The 26,902-nt window shown below is 41.7% G+C and overlaps 1 long non-coding RNA gene across 2 annotated transcripts in view; it reads left to right on the top strand.

The window, feature by feature from the left end:
• The first annotated feature begins 1,887 nt into the window (after positions 1-1,887).
• LOC140621629 (uncharacterized) overlaps positions 1,888-26,902 on the top strand; it is a 64,677-nt gene continuing 39,662 nt past the window's right edge. The window contains exon 1 of one of the 2 annotated variants that reach the window (XR_012021384.1): positions 1,888-2,209. This is a non-coding gene — a long non-coding RNA (uncharacterized lncRNA). The remainder of the gene's footprint in view (positions 2,210-26,902) is intronic. The other variant, XR_012021383.1, reaches the window with a different exon arrangement.

Genomic DNA, 26,902 nt, shown 5'->3' with positions numbered 1-26,902 from the left:
GTTCCTTCTCCTCTGCCAAACAGTTTATTTTGGTTAATCAGAACTTGGGTTTGGGTAGGACTTACTATTTTCCTTACATTCTGATAGATGAAGTTACCGCTAAGGTGAGTGAAGAATGTCATAAGTATGCTGCTTTCTAGAAGTGTCTGCAGGTAAATTTTGTATTCCATGTGTCTTGCTCTGCCTCTGAGCTGATCAGGCCAGATTCTTCAACACTTTCCCCTGATCTTTTATATATTGACATACTCTCACCATGACATCCCTTCTGCTCATCTTTTTTTCTTATCCATGTTCAAATGCCCTTCACTCTGTCTTCTACTCTTGGATTAGTGGTTTCCTCCCACATGCCCAGACCCTGTCTCTCTGTCTCTGTCCCCAAGACACGATTGGAGGTCCAGTGTTCTCTGTTCTCCTCTCAACCCTGCACATTGCTGGCGTCACATTTACCACCATGCGGGGAAATTACGCGTCTGTCTCCCTCTTCAGGGGCAAGGATCACTTCCTTTTTATCTGTTCAACCCCAGTGTGTAACATGACACCCCATTTTCGTAGGCGCTCGGAACAATTATGTGAACTGAATTATGCTGGGTGTAATTTCCGTTTCCTCAGCTGCAGGATCAGTTTATTTTAGACATTGCTATGTTCCTGTTGTGATTCCCAGCACATCAGGTTCTCATGGCCTTTTTATGTCCTTGCCCTAAAACCTCACCTTTTCTTTTTTTGGCTCACCCTGCTACATTGGTTTCTCGCTCATCCGTGCCAGTTGTCTTCTCTGACTCTGTCAGGACACACATATGTAATGATATTCATACAGAACTGCACAGATACTATGACTGATGAATTGGCCTGTTTAGTTTTAAATTCTTTAAAAAAATTGTTTTTTTAAAAAAAAATTATTTTAGAGATAGTGTGGGGAGGAGGCAAGGCAGAGGGAGAAGCAGACTCCCTGCTGAGCAGAGAGCCTAACTCAGGACTCGATCCCACGACCCTGAGATCATGACCTGAGCTGAGATCATAACCTGAGCCGAAATTAAGAGTCTGACACTCAACTGACTGCACCACCCAGGCACCGCTGCCTGTTTCGTTTTATTTGAGAGCTTTCTTCCCTTCTCAATTTATCTTTGAAAGTCTTAGAAGGAGGAAGAGGAGGAAGCGTAGTGGGGAGGAAAGGAGAAAAAAGACAAAGAGGGCCAATTGATTATTTTTGTGTTTTATCTTTAAAATTTTTGTGCTGTACTTCAGTGAACACTGCAGTGGTTCTTAACTACTGTATTTTTCCTGAAGGTTTTATACTAAGTGGAGGATAAAGACATTGAAATACCAACTGGGCAGAGAAAGATTATGTTGACTCATACATTCTAAGGAAATGTTGGATCAGTGATGCTACCTTATGATGTCGTTGGGTTGTGGCATTATTATATAAATAATATTTATATTATAAATAATATATATTTATTTTATATAATATATATTTATTATATTAAATAATATAATATTTATATTATAAATATATTGTCTCTGAAACAATAATATTTGGCAAAGTCAGGATCTTTGACAGATATTTTTAAGGCAACATTAATTTTTATCTTCTGAAACAATGAAAGACTGTAAAAGTCCAGAATTTGATGTTTATTGATAGGAAATTTTCATACTATACATAATTGAAAAAGAATGCCTTCAAAGACTGTCTGATGAACCCAAATAAAATTCAGAATAAATAGGACATAACTGAATAGCAAGGAGGGGTGGTTGTCAACCCTCGACAAGCATCTGTGCCTTATCACCAGGGCTCTTCCTGGATGCCTGTAACTATAGCTGGCTAAGCCTTGATGTGTCTGACTTCACTTCTTGAAACTCTTGTGACCTAATAATCAAATAAGGTGTGGTGGGAACCGGAGTGAGATCCAGTCTGGCCGAGCCCAGACTAAGCACTAAGCAACAGACTCATCCAAAGCAATTCCTTGTCTGAGTCAAGGCCATGTCAATGTATTAACACTCTGTTTACTTCAGACCAAAGCTCAGATGAATCAGAGAACATCCATGTGCCTCTGACTTCCACTCCATGATGCTCCTTTTGTTTAATTATTGAGGGAGACCCTGGCCCAGAAAACTCTAAGGATTGATTGGTCTTGAAGGCACAAGAAATCACAATTGCGATTACCTGGCCCCAGAAGATATGTGTGGATGTTGGTTTTCTGCGTGGGGCAAGGTAAGGAAGGAAGTGTGGCATGCCCCACTGGCTGGTGGCCAGAAACCAAAATTCTTCTCTTGCTTTCTCTCCTTTGCCCCCACCTACCCTACACTTCCATATCTTTCTAATCTTGAGATAAGTCTGCACCAAGATGCTCATTTTCTTCGGCTCACACAGGAGACTAGGCCTCTTTGTTCTTCACTAGCTGAATGTGGCCCAAGGAGAACTCTAAGGGCCAGAGGAGGGCGAAATTACCAAAAGGAGTGAGCCAGAGTTCCTGATCCCCTTGTAGTAGGCTGCTGCTGCATGTTTGATTGGCCTGTGATATGAGCGGTACATAAACTTCGATTAGGGTACACTGCTGAGATTTAGGGTTGTTTGTTACAGTAGTTAGACCATCTGACCAATACAAAGTGTTGCAAAATCTAACTTCCCAATGGCCAGAATACCTTCCTTGTTCTCTGCCTCAACTCCTTCATCTATTAAACAGGACACTGATGATTCTTCTATCATCAGCATGTGGGGAGATAAAATTACAGAACAGTGTCTGCTATTCAATGAGATGTTAGCAACTACTACCATTAGGTATCATGATCACTACTAGTAGTACCTCTGCTGGAATACCCCGCCCCAAACACACACACTCAGTTATTTCCTTTGGGAGGAAGAAGCCTATAAAGTAAATGGTTGCTCTTTTTAGGAAGGCCTACCTGAGCTCTTATCCCTCCTGAGAGGAAAAGAATAGTTTCCTTGATGAGAACTCATGTGAAGTACTAGCTAAACTAACAAAATAAGTTTTAGATCATGTTACTCAGGGATTACATATAAGGAACTAATATATTTCCTGTTGTTACTGAAGCTGAATGCCACCTAATGGTTCACAATGGATTTAGAAAGGAAAGATCATTTTGGGTTATGAGTAAATCACTGAAGAGTTCATGGAAAGGCAGTTAATGATTTAATCTTCCCGGCTTATTCAGGAGTGGTGATCTCACTTACTGAAAAAAACAGTAAACTTGTCCCTAGAAATTTAATAGTGGTCATAGAGTAAATTTGACTTTTCAATGGAGATTTGCTTTAAGAAACGTAGGTAATAGGATTTTACACAAAAACAAGTGGCATTTATAGTGATGTCACAACAAGTCAATTAGGATAATTAAAATTGTTTCAACTGGCTCGCAGGTAGATGTCTGAGTACAAGGAGAATAACGTTGAGAAGTCTACTGTGGTCATTAAAGATGTGAGATTTACAGTCAGACTGCCTGGGTTTAGATTTGTCAGTTTATTAGCTATGTGACCTTAGGCAACTAACTTAGTCTTTCTGGGCTTTGGTATCTTTACTTGTAAAATGGAAATAATCATAATACCTCTCATAAGGTTATGATGATTAGATGAATTAATACATATAAAAGGCTTAGAATAGAATGATACTAATTGTTATTATTTATCATCATTATCATTATTATTATTAGAGAATATTATTTAGTAACTTGGTCTGGAAACAGCCATCTATTTGAAAGATGTTTTGAGCTTCGTAACATTGAACTTTAATCTTAAGGATCTCCCCTGTATGGGTGTAGCATAGAACCGCACTTGCCTGATTTAAGGGCCATTTCATCAGCAGCAGAAAGAAATTTCAGAGCCAGGATGGTGATACACATTGTTTGCACCAAGATGCTCATTTTTGTATTTTTTTTGTTTGATGATATTTTTGAGCTAACCCGAATACTTTTGAATGCTGTTAGCTGATGAGGACTGGAGAGATAAGAATGAGCCTGGTGGACAAAAGTACAAAGAGCGTTTATGGCTTCAACACATCTCTGAAGATGAAGGTGACATCTTCCCATATTGCAGAGAATTATTTTCCAGGACATTAATTTTCAACTTCATCTTTCCTTGGTCTCTTGACTTTTCAACTATTCTTTTTTAAACTATATGCCCTCTATTTTTAAAACTTTTTGCTTTGAGCTAATTTCAGACTTACAGGAAAATTGCATTAAGAATATTTACAAAGAACAACAAGTAGATTCACCTGTTGTGAACATTTTATTGGGTTTGCTTTGTCCCTCTCTTTCTATACATAAGTGCATGTAATATTTTTTTCTGAACATTTGTAAATAAGTTCACACCTCATGGCCTGCCATCCTTCAATATTTAGTGTTTATTTCCTAAGAACAAAGATAATTATTCTCATATAACCACAACACTCTTATCAGCTTTAGTAAATTTAACATCAGTATAATACTTTTATCTAATCTGCTATCCGTTATGGCCTTTATAACATTTTTTTCCTTCAATACAGGATCCAGCCTAAGATTGCATTAGACGTATGTCTTTTTAGTCTCCAGAAGGCTTATTTTTAAAAAGACAGAACACTTTTAAGCACTAAAAGGTTAATCTTACTTTATTGCCCTTAATAACAGAGGCAAACCAAATCGATCTATTTATGATACTTGATACTGTAATGAAAAAGAAATAAAATGTTCATCCCTTAGAATGGTTTACTTTTTTTGCATGCTATTTAGAGGTAAGTGGTTAATTTTTCTAAGTTATCTCATGGTTCCATTCTGGTGCTTCTGTTTCCATAAACTTCTCAAGGATAAGCACTCTCTGCCTTCCTCAAGTTTAAATTGATAAATGTATGGACATCAAGAAAGTGAAAATTGAGGGAAATCTCTTAATAAATAGTGGAGAAATGCATCTTTTTGGAATTCAAATTGCATCTGCACTTTTTCAGGTTCAAGTGTCCTCAGACAAATGCAACATATTTTTATACAAGAAGAGTTCTATTAATATTTTTAAGTTTCTCTCAAGTTTCTGGGATGGTAAACACATTACTGTGGGAAATGAACCAACCCATAAAACCTTTTCCAGTGACTTGAACAAAGAAATGAGAAATAGCCTTCAAATTTGAAGTTCCACTTTTCATTACTATTGGTGATTATTTCTTTGGCATTTCTTCTGCTTTTATACAGGCGGTGTAACCAGTGGCTTTTTAGAGTCAGCTTGCTACATGTCTTTATGGATTCCATAAAGAAAGGTGTGTGTATGGTAGAAGGTTAAGTGAAGGGTAGAGGGAAGAGCTATGGTTACTTGCTGTCCCATTCTTCAGAAGCCACTATATGATGAATTGGGTTAGTCAAATCCAGTGGTAGGAGAGAAGTAGTTGAGGAAGCAAGGGAGAGGCTGGGCTCTGGAAAGTAGGGTTAATGGATAGATGGGAAATGGCAGAGGGCAAAGAGGGGGTTTCCTTTACAATCTTTTAAAGTTTAAATGTTTCTGGAAGTCATTATCAGTTAATTATTTATAAAAGAGTAGAGCTAGTGAAGCACCAAAACAAACAGAAGGCCATGTGGAGAGTGAGCTGCTTGGCTCCCTTTTTGGATTGAGTGGAGTGAATGGTTGGTTGAGAACTCTGACAGAAAATGTGTTTCTGAGAATAATGAAAAAGAAAAACACTGGGGAAGCTGGCATTTGAATTTTGGATCAAGATGACACTAATATGGGAAATAAGGAAAGTTCTGGAACCTGAAGCTTAAGTGAATGAAGAAGAAATCCTAGTCTAGGTGAAGAGAGAGAGAGTCACTATAGATCAGTGGCAGTGGGTAGGGAGGAGGCAAGGATGGAGCAGAGGGAGCTGAAGCATAGCATTTTTTTACTTATTGAAAAATGTTGAGGTGTTCTAATTCTCTACTATAGAATTTAGTCCACTGGGGTCAAATGTGGATGAATTCCTATCTTTTAGTGCATAAGCTCACTTCTACTTGGAAGGATTGGTAGCGTGTAATTACTCCTCAAGAGCAGTCATTTTTTATGCATAGAAGGGCCCAACTCATGGACAATGGAGACCCTAAGTATTTGCCTCAGATGATAGCCACAAAAGATGGCAGGTTATTATAAGGACTCTCATGTTCATTTCATGGGCTCGTGGGCTGGTTTGGTGTGGGACTACCCTAAGTGTGCTCTTTCTACAGCTTCGCAACCAACAACTGTTGGCAGCTATTACTTGCTGTGGAAGTTAAGCATGACACTGAATAAATTAAGCAAGTGAGGTGTAACCATAGTTCAATGGTCTTTCCTTTATGACTTCTACAAATTAATCTGATTATTTTACAGACTGACTTTATAAGGAGTAAGAATCTGGACTACAGTCCAAGTTTTTTTTAATAGGTAATATAAGTAGGATTAAAGATTAAACTTTAAATGGTCTTGGTCAACATTGAAGACTTAGATACCACATAACCAGTGGTGTTTAGTGATCCCTGGCATTTTTTCAGTATGTATGTGAGAGGGAACAATGAATAAGATAAAGATAAATAAACTCTACCTGTTATGTGATACCTGAGAGCATCCATCCATTTCCAGAACAGCAACCTTTATGTCTTAAGTAATCCATGAAAGAGAGAGAGTAGGGTGTGTAGTTCCTTCAAAGGCAGGTGCAGTGGGCCTCCCTCTGTCCAGAAAGTCTTTTTCCTGCTGTGACTCACAGATTGATGGCAATAGTGAAACTTCCTTAGTTTCACAAAATACAGTTTCATGTTTAGATAATCATGCTTGTTGTTTTTGACCTTTTTCTTTAAAAGTTTTGTATAACAAGTAGTGAACATAGCAAATAAAAGTTAAATTATATTAGCTATGTGGCCAATCAACACATAAGGATAAATTACACATGCATACATATATTTAGCTCTACAAAACTGACATTTTTAGGTAAAAGTAGGACAAATATTTTTAATTTTGTGAGGTTCAAATTAAAATATATATATGTATATTGGATTTCTACTTATCAAACAATAATGTAACACTATAATTCTAGTGACATATATTGTGAATAATAACCACTATATTAAAATACTCAGCAAACTAATTTGTAGAGTAGTTGTCAATGGAAGTCTTTATACTATTGTGTACAGGTCGTGTGCTTCATTCTGTGAGGGTATTTGGGATGCAGGTTAAGGATGAAGTAGTCAGAAAGATTTCAGAGAATGTAATATCCAAGCAAATCTGTAAATAGCTTTTCCTCTAATAAATAATGGGAGAGGGGTATTGTATAGCGACGTGAGAATGTCGGGGAAAGATCTTCCTGTGGAGAGCGCATATACAAAGGCTGGTGGGTATGGAGAACTATGAGCAATCTACTATCGTTGTAAATAGCATTCTGCAGAGGCCAGACCTTGGAAAGCCTTCTATGCTACCCCAAGAGATGCAAAACAGCTTCTGCTATTGTTGTAATACAGATGGAGTTTGAGCAGAGAGCCCAGTCTCTAATATGGATGGTGACCTAGAGAGCCAGCTGAGAAGGAATACTGAGAGCTTGGTTCCAGTTGCCTCCAGAGCCATCTGTCTAGCTCAGACGTCTTCACAAGTTTATGGTGTAGACAACAGAGAAGTGGGGGAGGATATCAAACAATCCTTGGGTGCAGGTTAAAAGGTGGTCTGGGCACTGTGATACTATTTCTAATTGTGTGTTGGAGAGCGAATGATGGGGTTGCAGAGGAGAGGACAGAATCAGGGGATTTCAGATCAGCTCCTCAGATTTGAATCTGACTTGGAGATGGCAAAGGATGGTGGAAAAGGAAAAGTCCAGGATGACTCCCAAATCCCTGCCTGATTTTACCTGCAGAAGGGGGAGGGAAGTTCGCCTTGGTGGTGACATTTGCCTCTTGGACATCTAAGACACTCTGAGGTGTCTCAGAGGCAATTCAATCTGGAACTTGTGCAATGGTCTGGGCTAAACAGAAGGATTTAGGGCAGCCTGTCCTTTAGTTCTCAGTCCTTAACTTGCTCTCTAGTTCAAGATTCTATGGCTGGCAGATTCTATGAGTGGAAGGTATTAGGATAACAGCAGAAGCTCACTATCTTGCCTACCAGGGTCACAGGAAACCTTATGTTTTCCATTGGGCAAAACCAATGGCATAAGGTGAGAAAGGGGTTTGGGGTGGGCAAAGGGAATATTTACTCAGTTTAGGAGCACATCAACCAAAAGTGGTGCTTTAGGGGTAGGAATGAAGATTGTGCTTGATTGTGCTTGTCAAACTGGGCTGAACTTTCTGTGTAAATGTGGAATGCCCTTAGCTACAAAATAACACCTTTTATAGGCAAGGAACATTTGTGAGCTTGGAAGGAATGATTTTTATTTAACATGAACATATAGAATTAGGATTTAATGCATACTAGTAGTGTTATAATTTATTATACTCATAGCACCACTGGGACTAACAGGAACTCCTGTTCTTAGCGTGCATGCAGCATGAAACTACATACCCCAAATCAGAGCCAACTCATGGAGGCTAGCCCCTAAGAGCGGTTATTGATGCAGCCTATGGCAATGAGGTAGGTTGGATGAGAAGCAGCATGAACATTGATTGGTGATACTCTAGAGGCCTAAAAATATGGTTAGGTGGAGTAGGACAGAGTTGGCATGGTGGGATGATTGCAAAGAGTCCCTGGAAAGGTGAAGAAGGGGTGGGAGCTGGTGGTTCTGAAACAGAGCTATTGATAGGGGAGGTCAGGGGAGCAGGGGGATGGATGACATTCACATTCAGAGGAAAGTGTCAGGGAGTCCTGGGCCCTAAACAGGGGAGGGGAGTCAGGTAGATGCTGGTTGCATAGAGGGAGACAACAGAGCAGGAAAAGAGACCTAACCATCTCCAGTAAGCTGGATTGGACATTCCTGGGAGTTGAGAGGTAAGAAAGCCCGGTGGACCATCATCTGAATATCGGACAGATAAGCCAAGTTAAAAATATATGAAAAAAAGAAAAAGCACCATTGGCCTTAAAATTTGTGTCTGTTTGATAAGTGAAGTGACAAAGTGGCCTCTGGAAAGAAAACTTGGAGACTCAGCAATTGAAAGCGGGGTGATGGTAAGGTACTATTAGTATTTAAGGGCACCAGGAACCGAACCCATCAGAGAGAAGATTTGGTTTGCCCCAGGATAGAGGCCAGCAAGTTAAAGGTCTGGGGACAAGTGACATAAATCTAGCCATTTTTTGTGGAAGAGGAGGAAGAAGAGAAAGTGGGGTCCTCAAAATTATAAAAACATAGGAGCTTAGAGAGTGAAAGAAAAGGCCACGATTCAGTGTAAGGTAAGCCAAGTAGTCTGGATTTGAATCCAGATTCAGCTGTTTCCATCTGTGTCCCCTGGGCAAGTACTAGCATCCCCAAGCCTGCATTATCAGTTCTCTCATTTTGAAAACAGGGCGTAACTCACATTCTCTGAAGGGTTATTGAGCAAATTGAACAATCCAACTTCTCATTTCTGTTTTTATTTTTTATCCTGTATGGAACCTGTCTGGAGGTTCACTGAGGCAATGCGGTAGGTAGCAGGAAGGATGTGAGGCTCGGGTGTGGGATGTACATGGTGGAGGAGCCTCCAAGCTCATTGGGTTGGATAGGAAAAGTTAGAGAGCTCTCTTGGACTACAGTTACAGGGCTTGGAGGTAGGAACATACATGGCCCTGGAGGAAACACTTGGCTTACCATCTTTCCACCTCCGCTGGAGTTCTGGCATTTTAGTTGGTCAAAAGGCAGCAAAAATTTATGAAGCCTGTTGTGAGTCCACCAAAGTCTCTATGTGAAGGGCACCCTTCTCTGGTCTTCCCATGCGAGGTACAGCTATTAATTACACTAAGTGACAAAGATTCTCCTTGTTGCTTGACGGACACAAGGATGAATCTTTGTTACTGAGTACAAATAATAGAAGTCTGGTGCGGATCAAGAGTCAGGCCAGGAAAACATGCTCAGAGACACGCAGGGGGCATATGGCACCTTCTTCTGAATCAACCCAAGAAGCTGCAGGGAAACAGAGTGGGTATTATTTGGTCAAGTTCCTCCTATGAAAATATAGCCTGCATCCTTTTTTTGCTTGTTCAGTTCTGGCACTGGAACAACCCGTCTCTTTACATTAGTTCAGTTCTGTAGAGAAACGGTCATTGAGAAGGAAATACTTGGAAAATCCAGGCACCGATCCATTTTTAAAGTCACAACTGAATGATTGCTTTCTTATTGTGCTACAAGGGGGCTGGAAAAACCATTCCTTTCTGTACATATTTTTCTTTTTTTGCTTTGTGTTTTCATTCTGCTTAAAACACACATATGTGCCAGAAATGAAAACATTTTCAAAGGGCAAGTTTCAAGGACAACTAAAAATAGGACCTGTTGCCAAATATACATTTCCCCAGTATGTAAATGACTGGAAAGGAGCACAATGAAAAGCATATGCTATTCAAATTTTCTTAAGAAAAAAAAAAAGAAAGAAAAAAGAGCTGGAGGACTTGACTTCTGGCCCTGAAACTCCTTAAACTAGCAGTTTGCACTTAAATTTTATCCTTCGTCTTCAGACATGATCCTTTGCATCATTTATGTCTATCTTCTCATGAAAATTGAAAAAAAAAAAAAACCCAACCCACTACTGAGAATAATTTTATTCTCCAAGTGGGAAAATTTCACTTCATTGCATCAGTCTGTGGCTTGATGTGAAACATTCAAGTCATTATCAAGGCTGAAAAAGGTATAAAACACCCAGAACATCTAGGCTGCTAGCAGCCACATCATAGACCCAAGGATGAACCAATGAGTTGCGAAGTAAATGCAGATTTATTAAGAGAAAGCCTTTGGTTCCTTGTCTTCCGTGGTCTGCAATCAGGAATTTCCTCAAATTCTTTCTGGGGGATAGAGAAAGGACAAAACTGAATACATTGATGTGAATCAAAGACATCAGTGGTGACAGGGATTTGCCTGGGATTCGGGGGTGTCACCCTGTGTCAATGAATGGTCCTCTGTGCTTAAAGCTGTGCCTTGTCATTTAGCAGAATCAACATTCATTACAAAAAAAATCCCATTGGTGAGCCAATCTCTCAAATGCCTTGTTTTATCATTTGGAAAAAAAAAAAAAAAAAAAAAAGATTTGATCAACAACAAGTCACACTCACGGTTGCGCTACATTGTCGTATTGGAGTGTCCCAAACCCCAGTCGCAGTCTCCTTCCTGAGGGGGCTCCCGTGGGGCCTCCAGGGTCCGCTGAGCTCCCTGCAGCCCTCCTCTCCCTCCGACAGGGCTGTGGAGGCAGTGCTGGCCCGCCAACTAAGACTCAAGGTTTTGACCTCTACCCTTGGAATTAGCTCACTTTCCCAGCGTTAGTTAAATTTTGCCTTCCATATCTTAATATTTCCATGATAGAATATGGAAAAAAAAAACTTAGAAAAGGTTTCACCTTTGCAATGAAGAAGTTATGACCTTTGCTCGCATTTGCCAGAGAAAGTGGCTTACAGCACCAATTAACATGAATTATTAACTCCCAGATTAATAATTTATTAGAAGCCTAACGGCCCGAGGCACGGCCTGATCACACTATTGAAAGAAAAACGAAGAAAACAGCACAGCTCTAATTATAACAATTCGTCAACGATGCTTGGAATAAGTAATAGCATTTACGCTTTCTAAAGGATTTTAAAATTTCCCCTTAATACCACACTGGTTGCAAAGCCAGACGAATTAACTAATAATTCCTATAATGATTTTGTGTGATGTTGATTTAGAAAAAAATTACTCAACACTCGCATTCCTCTTCCTTTGTGTCCACTTCTACTTGAAGCACTTGTGCACGTTGATCCATAATCCTGCCAACGTCCGTCTGAGCTGGACACTGCTAGGTCATCCATATGTGCCTGCAGCTGTGCCCAGAGTCACGCAGAGAGACGGGGACCAGGGGTATTAGTTGCCGAGGCTGCCATGACACAGTACCGCCCACTGGGGGCTTAAATACCAAAAACTTCCCCTCTCCCAGTGCTAGAGGCCAGAAGTCCAAGATCAAGGGATCAGCAGGATTGGTTCCTTCTGAGGGCCACGAAGGAAAACCTGCTCCAGGCCTCCCCCCTACCCGGTTCTGATGGTTTCTGGCAATTGAGGGGGGGTTCTTGGCTCACAGAGGCATCACCCCGATCTCTGCCTGCATCTTCATGAAATGTCTTCACTGTGTGTGTGTCTGGGTCCACATTTCCTCTTGTTGTAAGGAAGGCAGTTATGTTGGATCAGAGGCCCACCCTAATGACCTCATTTTAATTTCCCTCCATAAAGACCTGATCTCCAAATAAGGTCAGGTGCTGAGGTGTTGGGGGATTACGACTCCAACGTACAAATTCTGGGGAAGGACGGGGGAGTGGACACAACTCACTGAACCCAGGCAATCTGGCCCGGCTCTGTGCTCTTCACCATCAGGCTAGGCCACCTCCCATTGGTTGGTCTTTGTGAGTATAAAAGGCTCATTAAGGCAAATTTGACTTAGAGCATCTTACTGATTCCTATCCAAGAATTGTCCTCAGCTTGGCTGCTCTTGGGGACGGTGTCTCTGTGAGCTCAGGCAGGGATCTGGCTAATTTTAGGGATCAGACTGGCTTATAGTTGAAGGCTTTCTAAATTCCCTGTGAGCCCCAAGCTCACTATGGTTTGAAATCTAAAAGCTCTTCCAGCTCTTTCTGTTTGACTCTGGGGCACATGTTTTCTTAAATCCACATTTTAAAAGGCATTTTAGGAGGGAGAGACCTAATTACTTCCTTTTTTCTTTCCAAATTCCTATACTTGGAGCCATGATTAGGTAATGCAGCACCACTCCACCTTGCAAATCGCCCTGACCTCATCATCTCTTGAAATGGAAAGAGAGAAACCAAAGGGCCCCCGAGTTCTTATTCTTTGGCCTTCTGACTTAACAAGGAAGCAAGGCTTGAAAATCCCTGTTCTCTAATGGAGGAGGGAAAAGGAGGAGGAAAAGGAGAATCGGGGAAAGGAAAGGAGCAGAGAAAGGAATTTTGCAAATAAAAGTAAAAGTTGGGCGTGGGGTTTAGAAAATTATGCTTTGCTTCATCAAATTCCAATCGTCAGAGGAGAAAAGTGAGAGCTCACACATGGTTATTCTGCTGGTGAGACCCAGGGTGGAGATTTCCATGGACCGCTTCTTATCACCTCATTCCACTCCCCGCAGAGCTCACTCAGGGGCCGTCTGGGAGATTCATTGCAAAGATCAGATTCCCAAGAACATATGCTACATTTGGCACCCAACCTCAATATTTTTAGGATTTTCTTCTTTCCTTCTTTTTGTTTCTCTGTGAGTGCAGACAATAGCATTTTAGTGCAGTTTACGTGTCAGACCACTTCCTTGTTTTTCTTCTCTTTTGGAGGGAAGAATATGATAAAATCATGCATGAGGATGCCAGGTAGATTATAGAAACCCATTCCTATTTTGCTTGAATAAATGGTACACCCCTTCTGGTGTGTTTACAGATTTGCTCCCTGATGGCAGAAGTCATGGAGTCATTTCTAAATTGACTCTAAATGAGGCACAGAGAGGCCATTTCAGAGTGAGTCCAGGAAGGTCAGGGCTTTGTGCTGGTGGGTTTCTAATAGAGGGACATCAGATCTGTTTAGGGATTTCTGATTCTTGCCTTGAAATGACTGCCCTAGAAGTTTGATCAAGTCCCTACTTCCCTCCCTCTCTTGGGGCCACTCTTCTCCGGGACCTCCAACAACTGTTAATTGATACACAATCTAACAGACTAGTAGATTACAAAAATGGCCTCACTCCTTTAATTTTCCCTGTATCCTTGTTCACTGTAATGTGATTTTTGCAACTATCCCATCAAAGGGAAGAATCAGTCTGTTGCCCCTACCTTTGAATCTGGGCTGCACTGTGACTCGAACCTCACTAAGTTGGGCTGTCCCTTTCTCCATGCTTGGAGGTGCCATACAAACAGCCAGAATGCATAATCTCCTGGGGTCCTTACTAAGCAAGGTCAATCTGCTATGTCAAGGTCAGGGCCCTGGCTGGGAAAGAAAGGGACTCTGACACATGGATGCAGGGCAGTGATTTGGAAGAGGTGAAGGAGGCACCCAGGGTGTGGTTTAAGGGAGCGTTCACTCTGCCATGCAAGTACAGCGCCCATACAGGGCCGAGGGAAATTCGGTACCTTTTTGATGTTCTCAAAAGTCTTGAATCTCCAGATTCCTCTATACTTACTGAATCTTCAGAAGTAGCTTATGCTTCCTTTGAAGAACTAGCATTTCCTTCACACTTGGATGCAGGGCAAGTGCATCCCCTCCTGGCCCTGAGGCCTCTACCTGGGGTTTCATCATGGCATGCCCTAGCTGAGGATGCGACAGTCCTGACAACTGAAGAAATGAGCTGCAGGATGTAGGCAGCAGGAACCTGCAGGACCTGGGAGCATCTGTGGGCCTGGTTCCAAAGGCTCTAGGGACATGGAGCTTGAGACACAAGCTTGGAGAAGGGAGAATTTATTGATTTGAGAGCACTTTTCCAAGATCAAGGACCCTGGGATGTTGTGCAATCATGCTGTGAGGGATACATGGGCAGCACATCACTGCCTCAGCACTCCTGTGCCAGTCTTTCCAGAAAGCTGATTGCTGAACGGGCTGGGATGAGGATGTACGGAACACGGAATGCTAATTCCTTATGCTTCATGAGCAGGGAGTCTATAATCAAGATTTTAAATCTGATACGTTTACCCCAGCCCTGGTGCTTGCTCTACTTACTAATATCAAGAACTCATTTACTGGCCTTATCAACAAATGATATCCTTACCAGTGATGTCTGTACTTATTTTCATGTTCCCCGACTCCTCCTTCAAGTTTCAGCTAACTGAACTCTGACCCTACCCTCACTTGAGTCCTCTTTCTGCTCAAAAACCCAGTGGACACTTTTCAGTCCTTATGTAATGAGATAAAAAGACTTATTTTCATAACACCTGTCATTGAAATTCTTCATAGGAAGGAATTTATCTTTGCTTGGTAACTTGGTGGAGTAATGCCATTCCTCTGCCTTCCCTCCTTTCAAAGATATCCACATCCAATCCCAGAACGTGTGAATATTTTATATTACATGGCAAGGGGGAATGAAGGTTGCAAATGGAATTAAGTTTGCTAATCAGCTGACCTTCAGGTGGGGAGATTTTCCTGTCTTACATGAGTGGGCCCAATGCCATCATGTTGGTCCTTATAAGTGGAAGAAGGAGGTCCAAGTCAGAAAGAGAGATTTAGACATGTCGCACTGTTGTCTTTGCAGATGGAAGAAGAGGCCACAGGCCAAGATATCTAGGCAGTCACTAGAAGCTGGAAAAAAGCAAGGCCACAGATTCTTCCCTAGAGCTCCAGAAGGAATGCTGCGCTGTCCACATTTTAGCCCAGGGAGACCCATTTCAGACTTCTGGCCTCCAGAGTGACAAGATAACGCATTTGGGTTGTTTTAAGTCACTAAGTTTGTAAAGGGTAGGTAGCCATAGGAAACTAATATGGTTAGGACAACACTTTGAGATGCAGTTTGGGGCATGAGGAAAGACAGAATGATCCATGTGCACAGGCCAGAAAGAGAGGCCTTTGGGGAGAAAGAAAGAAGAGGAAGGAGAGGTCCTATGGTGGGAGTGAGGATGGAAGGCTGGGGCCACTGGCTACTTGAGTCCTGATGCCCTCCCCTCTCCTACATCCTCATTTTCTCTTTGGCTTCATGTCACACCACATCTGCAGGAGGACATATCACCTCAGAACTTGTCCAGGCAAAGCTGTCAGAGCGTCCTGGTAAATCCAGGAGTCTTCTTGTACCTTCTGCAGTTTCACCAGAACCACCCACCTCTGAGTACCCAAGGAGCCCCCCATCACTGCATTTGTATTGGATTCCTGCTGTCCCTGACTTCCATGCTGCGCTATGAGCTCCTTGAGATGGCTCTTCATCAGTTAGGCTTCCAGAATGCAGTACAGTGCGTACACATGGCCGATGCCAAGAAATGCTTTGTCAAATGAATGAATGAATGAAATTTGAGTTTAGCTTTGAAAAGTTCCCATTCCCATAGTCAAGGGCTGTTATGGGAGAGCCTCTTCTGAAGGCCAACACCTGTCCTCACAGGCTTGCCCCTGATGGTCCTGAAGTTACCACCTGGAGCGGAGCTTCTACTAAAGTGAGGGGACATCTACTGGCAACTTTGCAGATCTTCTGTGGCATAGGGCAGGGGCCAGGGTGGGAAACTGTGTGGTACACAGGACATGGGTAGGAAATCCCTTGCTGCTTCTAGTCACTTTTTACCAAAACCTAATCCCTAGAACTTGGGACAACTTATTTGAGCTGTGTTATGGGTTGAATTGAATACTCAAATCCACATGTTAAATCCTAGTCCTCAAAATGTGACCTTGTTTGGAGAGTGAGTCCTTATAGAGGTGATCAAGTTAAAGTCACATCATTAGGGGGGCCTAATGATCCAATATGAATGCTGTCCTTATTAAAAGAGGAAATTTGGACATAGAGACAGACATGCATAGAAGGAAGGTACACAGGGAGAAGATGGCCATCCACAAGCCAAGGAGAGAGGCCTGGAATAGATCCTTCTCTAGAGGCCCTCAGATGGAGCTGACCCTTCTGACACCTTGAGTTTGGGCTTTTGGCCTCCAGAAATGTGAGACAATACATCTGTGTTGTTTTAACCATCCAGCCTGTGGTACTTTACAGCTGCCATAGCAAGCGAATACAAGCCGGCACCCTGGATGTATGGATGCCCTTCCGCAGACCTGAGTTCATTCTTATGAATGAACTGCTAAGGGCTCTCCATCACAGACCCTAAATGAGAAGTCCCACCATCCCCTTTCAGTTGTCATTAAGGTGTAGATCAAAGATCCCCCCTTCTTTGTTGGTTGTGTTTATAGTGTCCAGGCACAAAAAGAACATGTGAAAATACAGCAGCTCCACCTGGGGCTGGGGAGGAGGAAGGAGGTCAGCGAAGAGCAGCCTATTATGATGTCGACCTTCTGGAAGAAGAATTAAAGGCGTGTAATTTCGTTTGCTCCAAAGACAAGTAATGATTATAGGGCCCCAACTTCTGGAAAGTAAGATGCTTCTGCGGATATCTGCAAGGATAAACAAAGTTAAAGAACAGGTTATAAATGGGGCCTGTGCTTGGGGACTGTGACTCAGTGACACAGGTTGTGTCTATAACTAGATTCCCTGGCTCAGCCCTCCCTGTTTGTATGACTTTGCTTATTCCCAGCATCACTCTGCCTCAACGGCTCCGAAGAGCAGAGCCTAGGAAAGGAAGTAAGGAGATTTTTCTCCTCTTTGTTTTTGATGCATTTTGGAAAGACATATCTTAATGAAAGAAAGTTTACAAAATGCATGCTTAAGTGTTTGCAAGTGATGATTTTTCTCCTCTGGGAAATGTTTTCATTTATATACTAGAGTCCTTTGCTGATGCCTGATGGTCCCTTGACCTAGGGACCTTGGCCCTTGGGTGACTTTCTGAGCTGCCATCTGACCATGACTCTTGTTTAGAGAGAGCCACTCAGGTTAAAGTGTCACAGGGAAGTCTCCACTCTCTCCTTAAGTTAGAGAAACACTGGGGGCACCTGGGTGGCTCAGTGGTTGAGCATCTGCCTTTGGCTCAGGTCATGATCCCGGGGTCCTGGGATCAAGCCTGGATCGGGCTCCCCGCAGGGAACCTGCTTCTCCCTCTGCTTTGTGTCTCTGCCTTTCTCTGTGACTCTCATAAATAAACAAATAATATCTAAAAAAAGAAAAAAAGAAAAATGTTGAGAAGCTCAGTCACCAAACTTTAGCCTACCTGAAAAACCTGAATTCCCTGTCTTGGGAAACTTAATTGCTTTACACGACTTCACTTTTGTTGTTCTTGTTGGCCGCAGCCACCCTTAAATTATCAGGATTCTCTTTAAAACTGCAGAACTGTGCAATATACTTCAAGCATCCAGTCCTAACCACAAACCCATCACAAAGTGTGGCAGAGCAGATCAGCAGTAAGAGGATATCTTTGAAAGACTAAGATGAACATTAAATTAATCAACCAATGCTCTGGGGGGAAATGGCCACTAATTTCAAATTTTTCATCTCTGGAAAATCAATTATTATTATGTTTATTGATGTCGTATTTGTCACTATTTTCAGCCATTTCCCCTGATGGCATGGGTTAAAATAAGAACATTGTTATAAAAGAGATTAGACATGTTCGATTCGGTTTCTGGACTTTCCACCTCTTAGCTGCCCAGGGTTTGGGGGAGAACTCAACTGCCACCCAGCAAAAGCTGAGCTTGCTTTTCTTTATTCCTTTCTATGGCAATCCCTTTTGCCTCTATAAGATTTTAAATATCTAGTTAAACACCAGCTAATGCTTTGTAATCACTGGGCAGGATTTCAGAGACATGAGTGTATATAGTGAACACTCCCTTTCCAGCTAGGATGGTTGGGGTTGGGAATTTGTTTCCTGCCTCCCTGAGGATTCTCAGGCTCTCCAGCTCAGGATGGGTGGAGCTCCCCATTGTCAGTTGCACAGAAAGAGACTTCCTGCTGAAATGCTTGATCCCCCATATGGCCCAGGCTCACACGTGAGCCTGTTAATCCTGGCCTGTGCTTACCGTTGCAGGCTGCAGACCTGATGATCCATTTTCTGTTGAATGGCTCTCGTCCTTTCTGGAACATGTGGTGATTTGGAGTTCTCACAGCAGTGAGCAAGGTGGGATTGTCAGTGATGGGGTGCCTGGGTGATTCAGTTGCTTAAACGTTTGCCTCAGGCTCAGGTCATGATTCCAGGATCCTGGGGTCAAGTCTCACATTGGACTCCCGGCTCAGCAGGGAGTCTGCTTCTCCCTCTCCCTCTACCCCTTCCTCCACTTATGTTCTCTCTTGCTTGCTTTGTTTGGACTATGTAGAGCATTAGAAGAATGATTCTAGAACCACAGTCCATGTACCAACGTGTTGCATTAATGGAGGAATTGGTAGCAAAATAAATCACCTAATAAAAGCCAGGGATTATGCAAAGCATCCTGGGGAAATACAAAGATGAATTGGACCAGACTTTTCCTTCGATGAAAACATAGTTTAGGGCCTCCTGGATGGCTCAGTGGTTGAGTGTTTGCCTTTGGCTCAGGATGTGATCCTGGAGTCCTGGGATTGAGTCCCACATCATTCCCCTGCATGGATCCTGCTTCTCCCTCTGCCCATGTCTCTGCCATTCCCTCTGTGTGTCTGTCATGAATAAATAAAATCTTAAAAAAAGAGAGAGAACACAGTTTAGTAAGTACATTACATTGTTGAACTTTATTTTTATACATAGACGTGTATATATGATTTCTCTCTCCAGTGGCACCTACCTATAGGTTAACTGTTCAGTATGTGTTATTCTCCATTTTTTTTTTTTTGCTTGTAAATAATAAAATTAAGGCACGTATATGGTGGGTACCTTTGTATGCTACCATATCATTGTTTCAAAAGACTGCTTAATATTCCATATCTTGGATATACTAGAATTTCTTCAACATTTCCTTGTTGGTGGAAATGAGGTTATTGCCAGTGTTTTTTCTTACTCTAAATGGGTTATGAATAAGCAAGAACTTGTTGAAGTAGGAATATTAGCATCACTAGTGGTATCTAAGGAATGTTGGTAGTTGACCACTGAAGTTTTCAAAAAAGAAACAATATGATCAGAGTGTATATTACAAGGACTTAAAGTGGGGCTGAATTGGACTGGAGAGACTCCAAGCAAGGAAGACTAGTAGGCTGTTTATATAATAACCTAGAGGAGAGATGCTAAAGACTTGAATTAGGGTTATAGTGATAAAGAAGGAGAATGATTCTAGGATTATAGTTCATATTCTATTAATTGGGAGAAATGGTAGTACAGAAGAAAACGTTAGTTCCTAGTTATAATTAAACCAACTTTTGGTTTTCTAGGGGTGGAGTGAGTAGGGCTGAGACATAGAGGACAGTCGGAACATGACTGACTACAAGTCAGCTGATGGATGCTGTGTGTCTGTGCTTGGGGACCAATCTTGGAATGAAAGCCACATGAGGTGGAGGAAGGAGACTGAGATGGGAAGGCCAGATAGAGCTCTAGTCTTTCTTCCCTGCTGACATCAAAGGCAGCTCTTCTGCATTTTGGGTTCTTTCTTCCCAGCTTGGCACTTGGCCAACAAGGAGGGTTCTCATTCAGCTGGAGTGGTAAAGGGGTCCCAGCCTACTGCTCAACCTTAATCATGGTTAATTCAACATCAATAATCAAAATATGACCCATTTTTAGGCCACAGAATTGGTAGGAGCTGGTAACTGATAGAATACAGGAATAAAGCAAAATTCGAGTGGTTCTGAGATCCAAATCCAAAGGAATGGATTTATTATAGTGATAGCAACCGAGGAAACTTGGAAAAGGCATCAGATTTTGTGTGTGTTTGTGTGGAATCAGTGAGGAAGGGATATATTTAAGTTTTTAGAATGCAAGATGGAGAGTGTACAATTGACAACTGAACATGTTGTATTGGAACTCTGTAAAGAGTTCTCTGAGAATCATCATGACCTGGTGATAGTTGGTCCTGCAGAGGATGAACTTGCCCTGGAAAAGCTGTGAGGAAAAAGCTGCTCCTTGGTGAATAGCAGCATTAGGTTATGAGTAGAAGAAAAAGTGGTCCAAAAGAATTCTCCCAAAATCCAGAAGAGGATGCAATTTCAGAAGGAAGATACGTTTTATAGCATTCAGTGCTGCGCAGGCATGGATGGGACAACACTAGGAAGGAGCCTTCAGAGCTACTACCTGAAGATGATGGTACCATTCAGAGTTCAGTTCCAGAGCAGGCCAGGGGGCAGCTTGGTATGTGTCTCTCCAATTTCTTCATTCTGGTCCTAGAACTAAATTTTGTCGCACATGCTGATGGCAATGAAATTCTCATTCCTTTCCATTCGAAGAAATTTCCTTCTGATTGTCTTTGAGTTGGGCATTTGGTTCTATCAGTCTTAGGTTGTTCATAGTAATAGAAAGCTGGAATGACATAGGTGCCCAACAATTAAATTTGGTTTAATTAGTTATACCATTACTATACCATTTTATAGCCAGCATTATAATATTCCCCCCCATTTTTTTGTAGAAAAGCAATAATACACAGATACATAGGAATGGCCAATCACTTGTTTAAATATACCCTGAGATACCAACCGTGTCCATAACTGGGAGTCTTGCAGGGTGGAAAAAGCCACATTCTTTTTTTTTTTTTTTTTTTTTAAGTAAACTGTAGTGTTAGAAATAGAAGAGTTTGGCTCTCTTGAATTTCCCATCCAGAGATGGAAAATTTAGTAATCAGTGTGGGATTTTTCCAGATGGGTCTGACTAATGATTAGAAAGGCCTAGGGAGGCTATACCTGATTTGCAAGATACAAAATGAACTCAATTTCTTATATAGGCCTGAGGAAGTGGTATGTGCCCACAAGAGGGAAGGTTGGCCCACAGACATGCTCCTTCCTTCAGGTGGTCAGGTATTTGGGCTGATGACAAAACTTGGAGCCCATGAGAAGTACTGTAGTTCATCCCTCTCATGAGCTGGCAGTATTGTAAATGCCCAAGAACCATAAATAATTGAAGGATTCATCTATTCTGAGTAGAGCCTTGTTAGGTTATCATGTACACTTGTTAGATTTTGAGACCACTTCAGCTGTTTACCAGTTAATAGCATTTAAGGGATATATTTTGAAAGAGTAATCAGATTCACAAATAACATTTTCACTTGGTAGTAAATTTCAGTGAAATTCAGTTGCTGGGTAAAAAGCGTGTTTCTGACATAGTCTGGTACTATGCAACTCTCTAGGAATATAATTGTCTATTTGAATCATAAGCAATTAAATGAGAAGGGGTGTTAGAAACTACCCCATAATCATTTTTTTAGAGGAAACTGAGGCTAATAGAGGTAGGTAGGAAGTCATGTAGCCTATGGCCAACTTTTAGCTCTCCTGACTCTCAGTCCAGTGTTCTTCCCAAAGTACCAAAATTCCTCTTATATAAACACAGGTGAGTGATTATATACACCTTAAGGCATTTCAAGAGTGTTCTAATAAAATACCTGTGCCAAAATATATGACAGTTCTTGGTGATTTGGACCTACTAGACAGTATCAAGGGCTATTTAAAAAAATTTTTTTGGGGGGGGGAGGAGTATCATATATACACAGATAAGTTATTGTAGAAAATTTAAGAATATATCCTCTATTCAGAAAGGACACGTGTACTGGGGGGAAATGACAAAGGCTCACAGCCCTCTGCCCCAAAACCTGCATCTTTTAAGACCTTGGGCCTCCTTACCCCACAGTGTGTCAATTTCTTTTCCCATCAGGGACAATCAGCACTCTTTCCTGTCCATGGACATCTCATCCTCATGGGTGGTATCATGGAAAGTGCCTAGGGTGGTGTTCGCCTTTGAGAATTCATTCTAAAATGAAGACATGTAGTGGAGTTGGTGGGGACTGGGGTGAAGAGATCAGAGTCTGCTTGCAAAGGATTCGTAACAATTAGGACTTTTGAAAAGTTTAAGTGCAATAATAATTACACAAATTTGTGGAAGTGATAAAAGAGAGAGCAAGAAAAGTCATACGACAAGTGGTAGTTCCTGGTCTGCCCACTGACCCCCTAGTCCCAGTCTGCCCCTCCCTATACCCCAAGGCTTTACAAACTTTAACTGCTTCTGTTTTTAATTACTTTTGGTGCTCAAGCCCATATCTCTAAATGGTACTGGTTGCTGTCAGCACCTTGCCCACCTCCCCCCTACCCCGTACAGCTGGATTACTACTTTTTCCTCCATTGCTGCTATGAAAACATTTTCTCTGGATGAGTGGAAATAAAACTGAATCCCAACCTTATTTCATATACAAAGGTAGGCTCCAGATAAATTAGAAACTGAAACATGAGCCATTTTTAATAGCCCCCCCAAAAAAGAGATAATATCTTTATACCTTAGAGATAAGAGAAGCCTTCTAAAACTGGACCTTGATATCACAATGTAATGTAAAAACTTGGTAGATTTTATTGCATCAAACTTAAGAATATAACTCATTGTAGAATCTCCTGTAGACATTGTTATTAGTCAGATGGCAAATTGGGAGAAGGTATTTGTGACTCTAAAGTTGAAAGGCTTATAAGGGATAATCAAGGAATTCCTACATATTAGTGTGAAAAAGTCAGCAAAATCAAGAAAAAGGGATATAATACATTGATTAAGAGGAGGTGATATCTGAACAACTAATAAGTATATTAATAAATGTTCCAACTTACTAGAAAGCAGAGAAATGAAAGTCAAAAGAGCAGTGAGATAGTGTTTTCCATATAACCGACTGGCAAAATCAGGAAGTTGATTGGTGCTGTTGCAGGTTGGGCTCTTCAGGAATAGACATTCAGACAGAGCTTGTGTAGATGTTTATTAGAGCTCCACAGCTGAGACAGGAGTGGGAGGGTGCAGGATTGGGCAGGAGGAGAAGCTGAGGTGTGATGGAGGCAGGGCAAAGCCTCAGGCAGCCCAGCCAGGGTCTCTGGAGTGGAAATTACCCTTCAGGGTCGCCAGCATCCAGCTGAAATAGCTGGCCCTTCACACCCCCAGCTGCGAGCTGCCCTGGGAAGGGTGAGACCTGGGGCTAGGTCATTATCTGTATTTGGCCTCGGTCAGATAATGAACTTCAGGAGGTTGGAGATCAGATGTTCTGCAAGTGAGACAGACCCTGCAGGAGCTGACAGCTGGGGGCTGACAGTTGACCTCACTCCCTGCAGCTGGGCAGTGGGTCCTTTCTCAAAGATGTGGGCAGTACAGCTCTGTCCAACATGGATGTGTGTGTATGTGTACGTGTGTGTGTTTATGTGTATGAGTGTGCGTGACCATGCAGCTGGGGGAAAACTGCAACCCTCAAATATTGCTAATGGAAATGAAGACTTATGGAGCCATTTTTATTTTTATATATTTATTTGTTTTTAAAGATTTTATTTATCTATTCATGAGAGACACAGAGAGAGGCAGAGACACAGGTAGAGGGAGGAGCAGGCTCCACGCAGGGAGCTGGATGTGGGACTCAATCCCAGAAGCTCAACCTTTGAGCCACCTAGGCGTCCCTTTGGAGCCATTTTTAATAGCAATGAGAAGTCCTTAAGTTAAATAGGTGCGTCTATTATAATGCAGAAATTCCAGTTCTGGAGATAAATATCAGAGAAATTCTCCTAAGGGCTCATGAGCGGATATGCAAAAGAGTTTCCACTGTAGCACTGTTTGTGCTGGAGTTGAACACATCTGAGGTATTTGTTACTTGGGGAATGTATAAATAAAGCAAGGAATACTATGCGGATGCCAAACTAGGTGGACACACAATGGAATGAATAGACTTTAAAAGCAGCATGAAGAAAATAAAACCAGAATGTTATCTTTAGGGCATTACCATTTATGTAGATTAACAGTATATATTTCTTGAGGATACATCCAAACTCAACACTGGTCAAACACAATTTGGTGACCACCCACGGTGGGAGAGAGAGATGACTATGGGAATGGGAATAAAAGACAACCCACTAATCAATTAATCAGCTACCAATCCAACACAAGCCAATGATGGCCTACCATTAACTAGGAGGATGTTTAACTCAGCTCTGTGCATCCGTGGCTCAAAGGGTTAAAACCAAACAAACACAGTGAATCTTTCCTGGTCTTAGGTGTGTGCCAACATCTGCTGCCGGTGCCAGGGCCCTTTGGTCACTAATGTCCTTACTTGGCTTTTCTTTTTCCCAACTCTAGGTTGTTTCAGTCTGTTGCCCAGTTCCACCACTAACACTCATGGGAACTTCTGGAACTTTCTAGGCTTTGCTGCTCAGGCTAAAGATCTGGAGTGGGAACTATTTCAGAGCCTCCAGACCCCACTGTATCATTTCACTTTACTGGAACCACCTCATGTTGCCTTTGGGCATCCCACAACATGTTCTCCTTCCAGAATTCCAGACAGAAACTGGGGTACAAGATCCTCTCTTTTTTTGGACCCCCTCAAACTAATTGGCATTTTTATTATTGCTTCTACCTCAAGGCCACCTAGGTAGGAGCTAGACCTATTCTAGGACCTGGCCAGCACTCTGACCTTGGCCTCATTTCCCGTGAACCCCTCTGAGCTCCTTTCAGCAAGCCCAGAACAAATGCATTTATCCTTCTCATGTAATGGGAGCTGCTCTCACCTCTGCATTTTGCCCTCAGCTTTGCTGTTCACTCTTCCTGCTACCTTATGACTCAGACACCTTCTGGGATGAACCTGTTCAGAAAGATTCTAAGAGTCCTGTTTGCATTTAAAGGTGATAAATGATTGTTGGGACAGTTTTTAAAATACAGTAAAGAACATAGAAAAAATAAACAAATGCATCCTGTCTCAACACCCACAGAACCATTGTCAAATTTTGGTGCAATTATCTTTTAGTCTTCATTCTGGGAACTGTGTTTATATGCTTTCTGGGAACCGTGTTTATATACTTGGAAGCGTAGTGTGTACGGCATAACATTCTGTGAGCATTTCTTTCTGTGACTGGGCCATACTTTATTAAATCATGCTCCTCCTGTCAGAAAATTGGTTGGCTCTATCGTTTTTGGCCATTAGAAGCAACAGAGTAATGGACGTTCTTGAGTGCAATGCCTTTTCTGCATTTCAGATGATTTCCCCAGACTGAGAAGTAGGATTATTAGGTCAAAGGATATTAACATTTTTTAGAGGCTTTTTGTTTTACTAAATTATTTTCTTGAAAGCTTAAGTCAGTCTATCCAAGTTATGTATAAGGTTTAGAGTGGATAAGACCCTTTTAGCCCATCCCTCACTAGCGTTTGCCAAACAGCTTACTTGCTACATGAAAGGATTATGAAAATGCTGAACTTGAAAGACTCCAGAATTAAGAAGTAAAAGTGTCCAAGTCACAACAGATTTATCTCCTCCTAAGTTTATTATTTTGGGGGCAGTGACACTGTCTGAAGATTGACAGTCCTCCACATTCCATTTGTTCTGTAGCTGCACATTGGTGACCAGCCAGCTTGGCAGTAAGTTGGCAATGTTTAATAAGATTGTCCTCCATGATTGAAACAAATGACTCTCTTTTTGTCATCAGAAATGGAACCTGTATGCATTTGTTTTAGTAATACAAGATCTGACATCATCAATAATCTGGGCTTGCAACTTGTGCTTGTTGACTACAATAGATGAATGAAAAATTAAATTTTTTAGTAGATCATAAAAGATGTGCCAATAGATCAAAAATAATTTAGGCAGAGTACCTCTGATATACAAGACATTCCATTGTTTCTACTTTTTGTTAGGCTAGCACATACATGCTGATATCATTCTTTGGGAGCCCTCTGAATACCATAGTCTAGTACACAAAGACGTCAGCTGGTTCTCTCTCTGACTTTCTCCCCTGTTACTCTCTACCCTGTTTTACCAACCAAGTCAATCTGCATCATGTCTCCCAAGGATAAGCTGCAAACCCCACTTTCACGTTCCTGTCTCTCTTATACTTCACTTGAGGAACATCCTTTCTTCTCTGGCAGCCTGTATATATTCCTCTTTCCAAGACCCCATTTAAAGCTCACTTCCTGGTTTCATTGTCCAGATTGCTCTCTCCAACCGAGCATTTGCATCTTGAGTCTATAGGATTTTGCTTTTCATGTGATTCTGTTCTGTGTAACTTCTCCAGGACCTTTACTGATGCTCAGTATTGGACAAATAATCAACTTCAGATATTAAGAGATCATGAGTTTGATTCTTTGCCTTTTGATCCCCACCAACCAGTAGAATTTGAGCTTATTAAAGTCATTTAGGTGTTCCTTCTACTCCCATTTCTCCAGCGTGTGCTTGAGAGGACACGCTGGGTTTGTGCCTGTCTGAAGTGCAGTAGTAACCAG

The sequence above is a fragment of the Canis lupus genome, chromosome 30, assembly GCF_048164855.1.
Source record: "Canis lupus baileyi chromosome 30, mCanLup2.hap1, whole genome shotgun sequence".
Taxonomy (NCBI): Eukaryota; Metazoa; Chordata; class Mammalia; order Carnivora; family Canidae; genus Canis; species Canis lupus.
The sequence above is the reverse complement of the archived record's forward strand: the minus strand, read 5'-3'. Positions and strand labels throughout refer to the sequence as shown.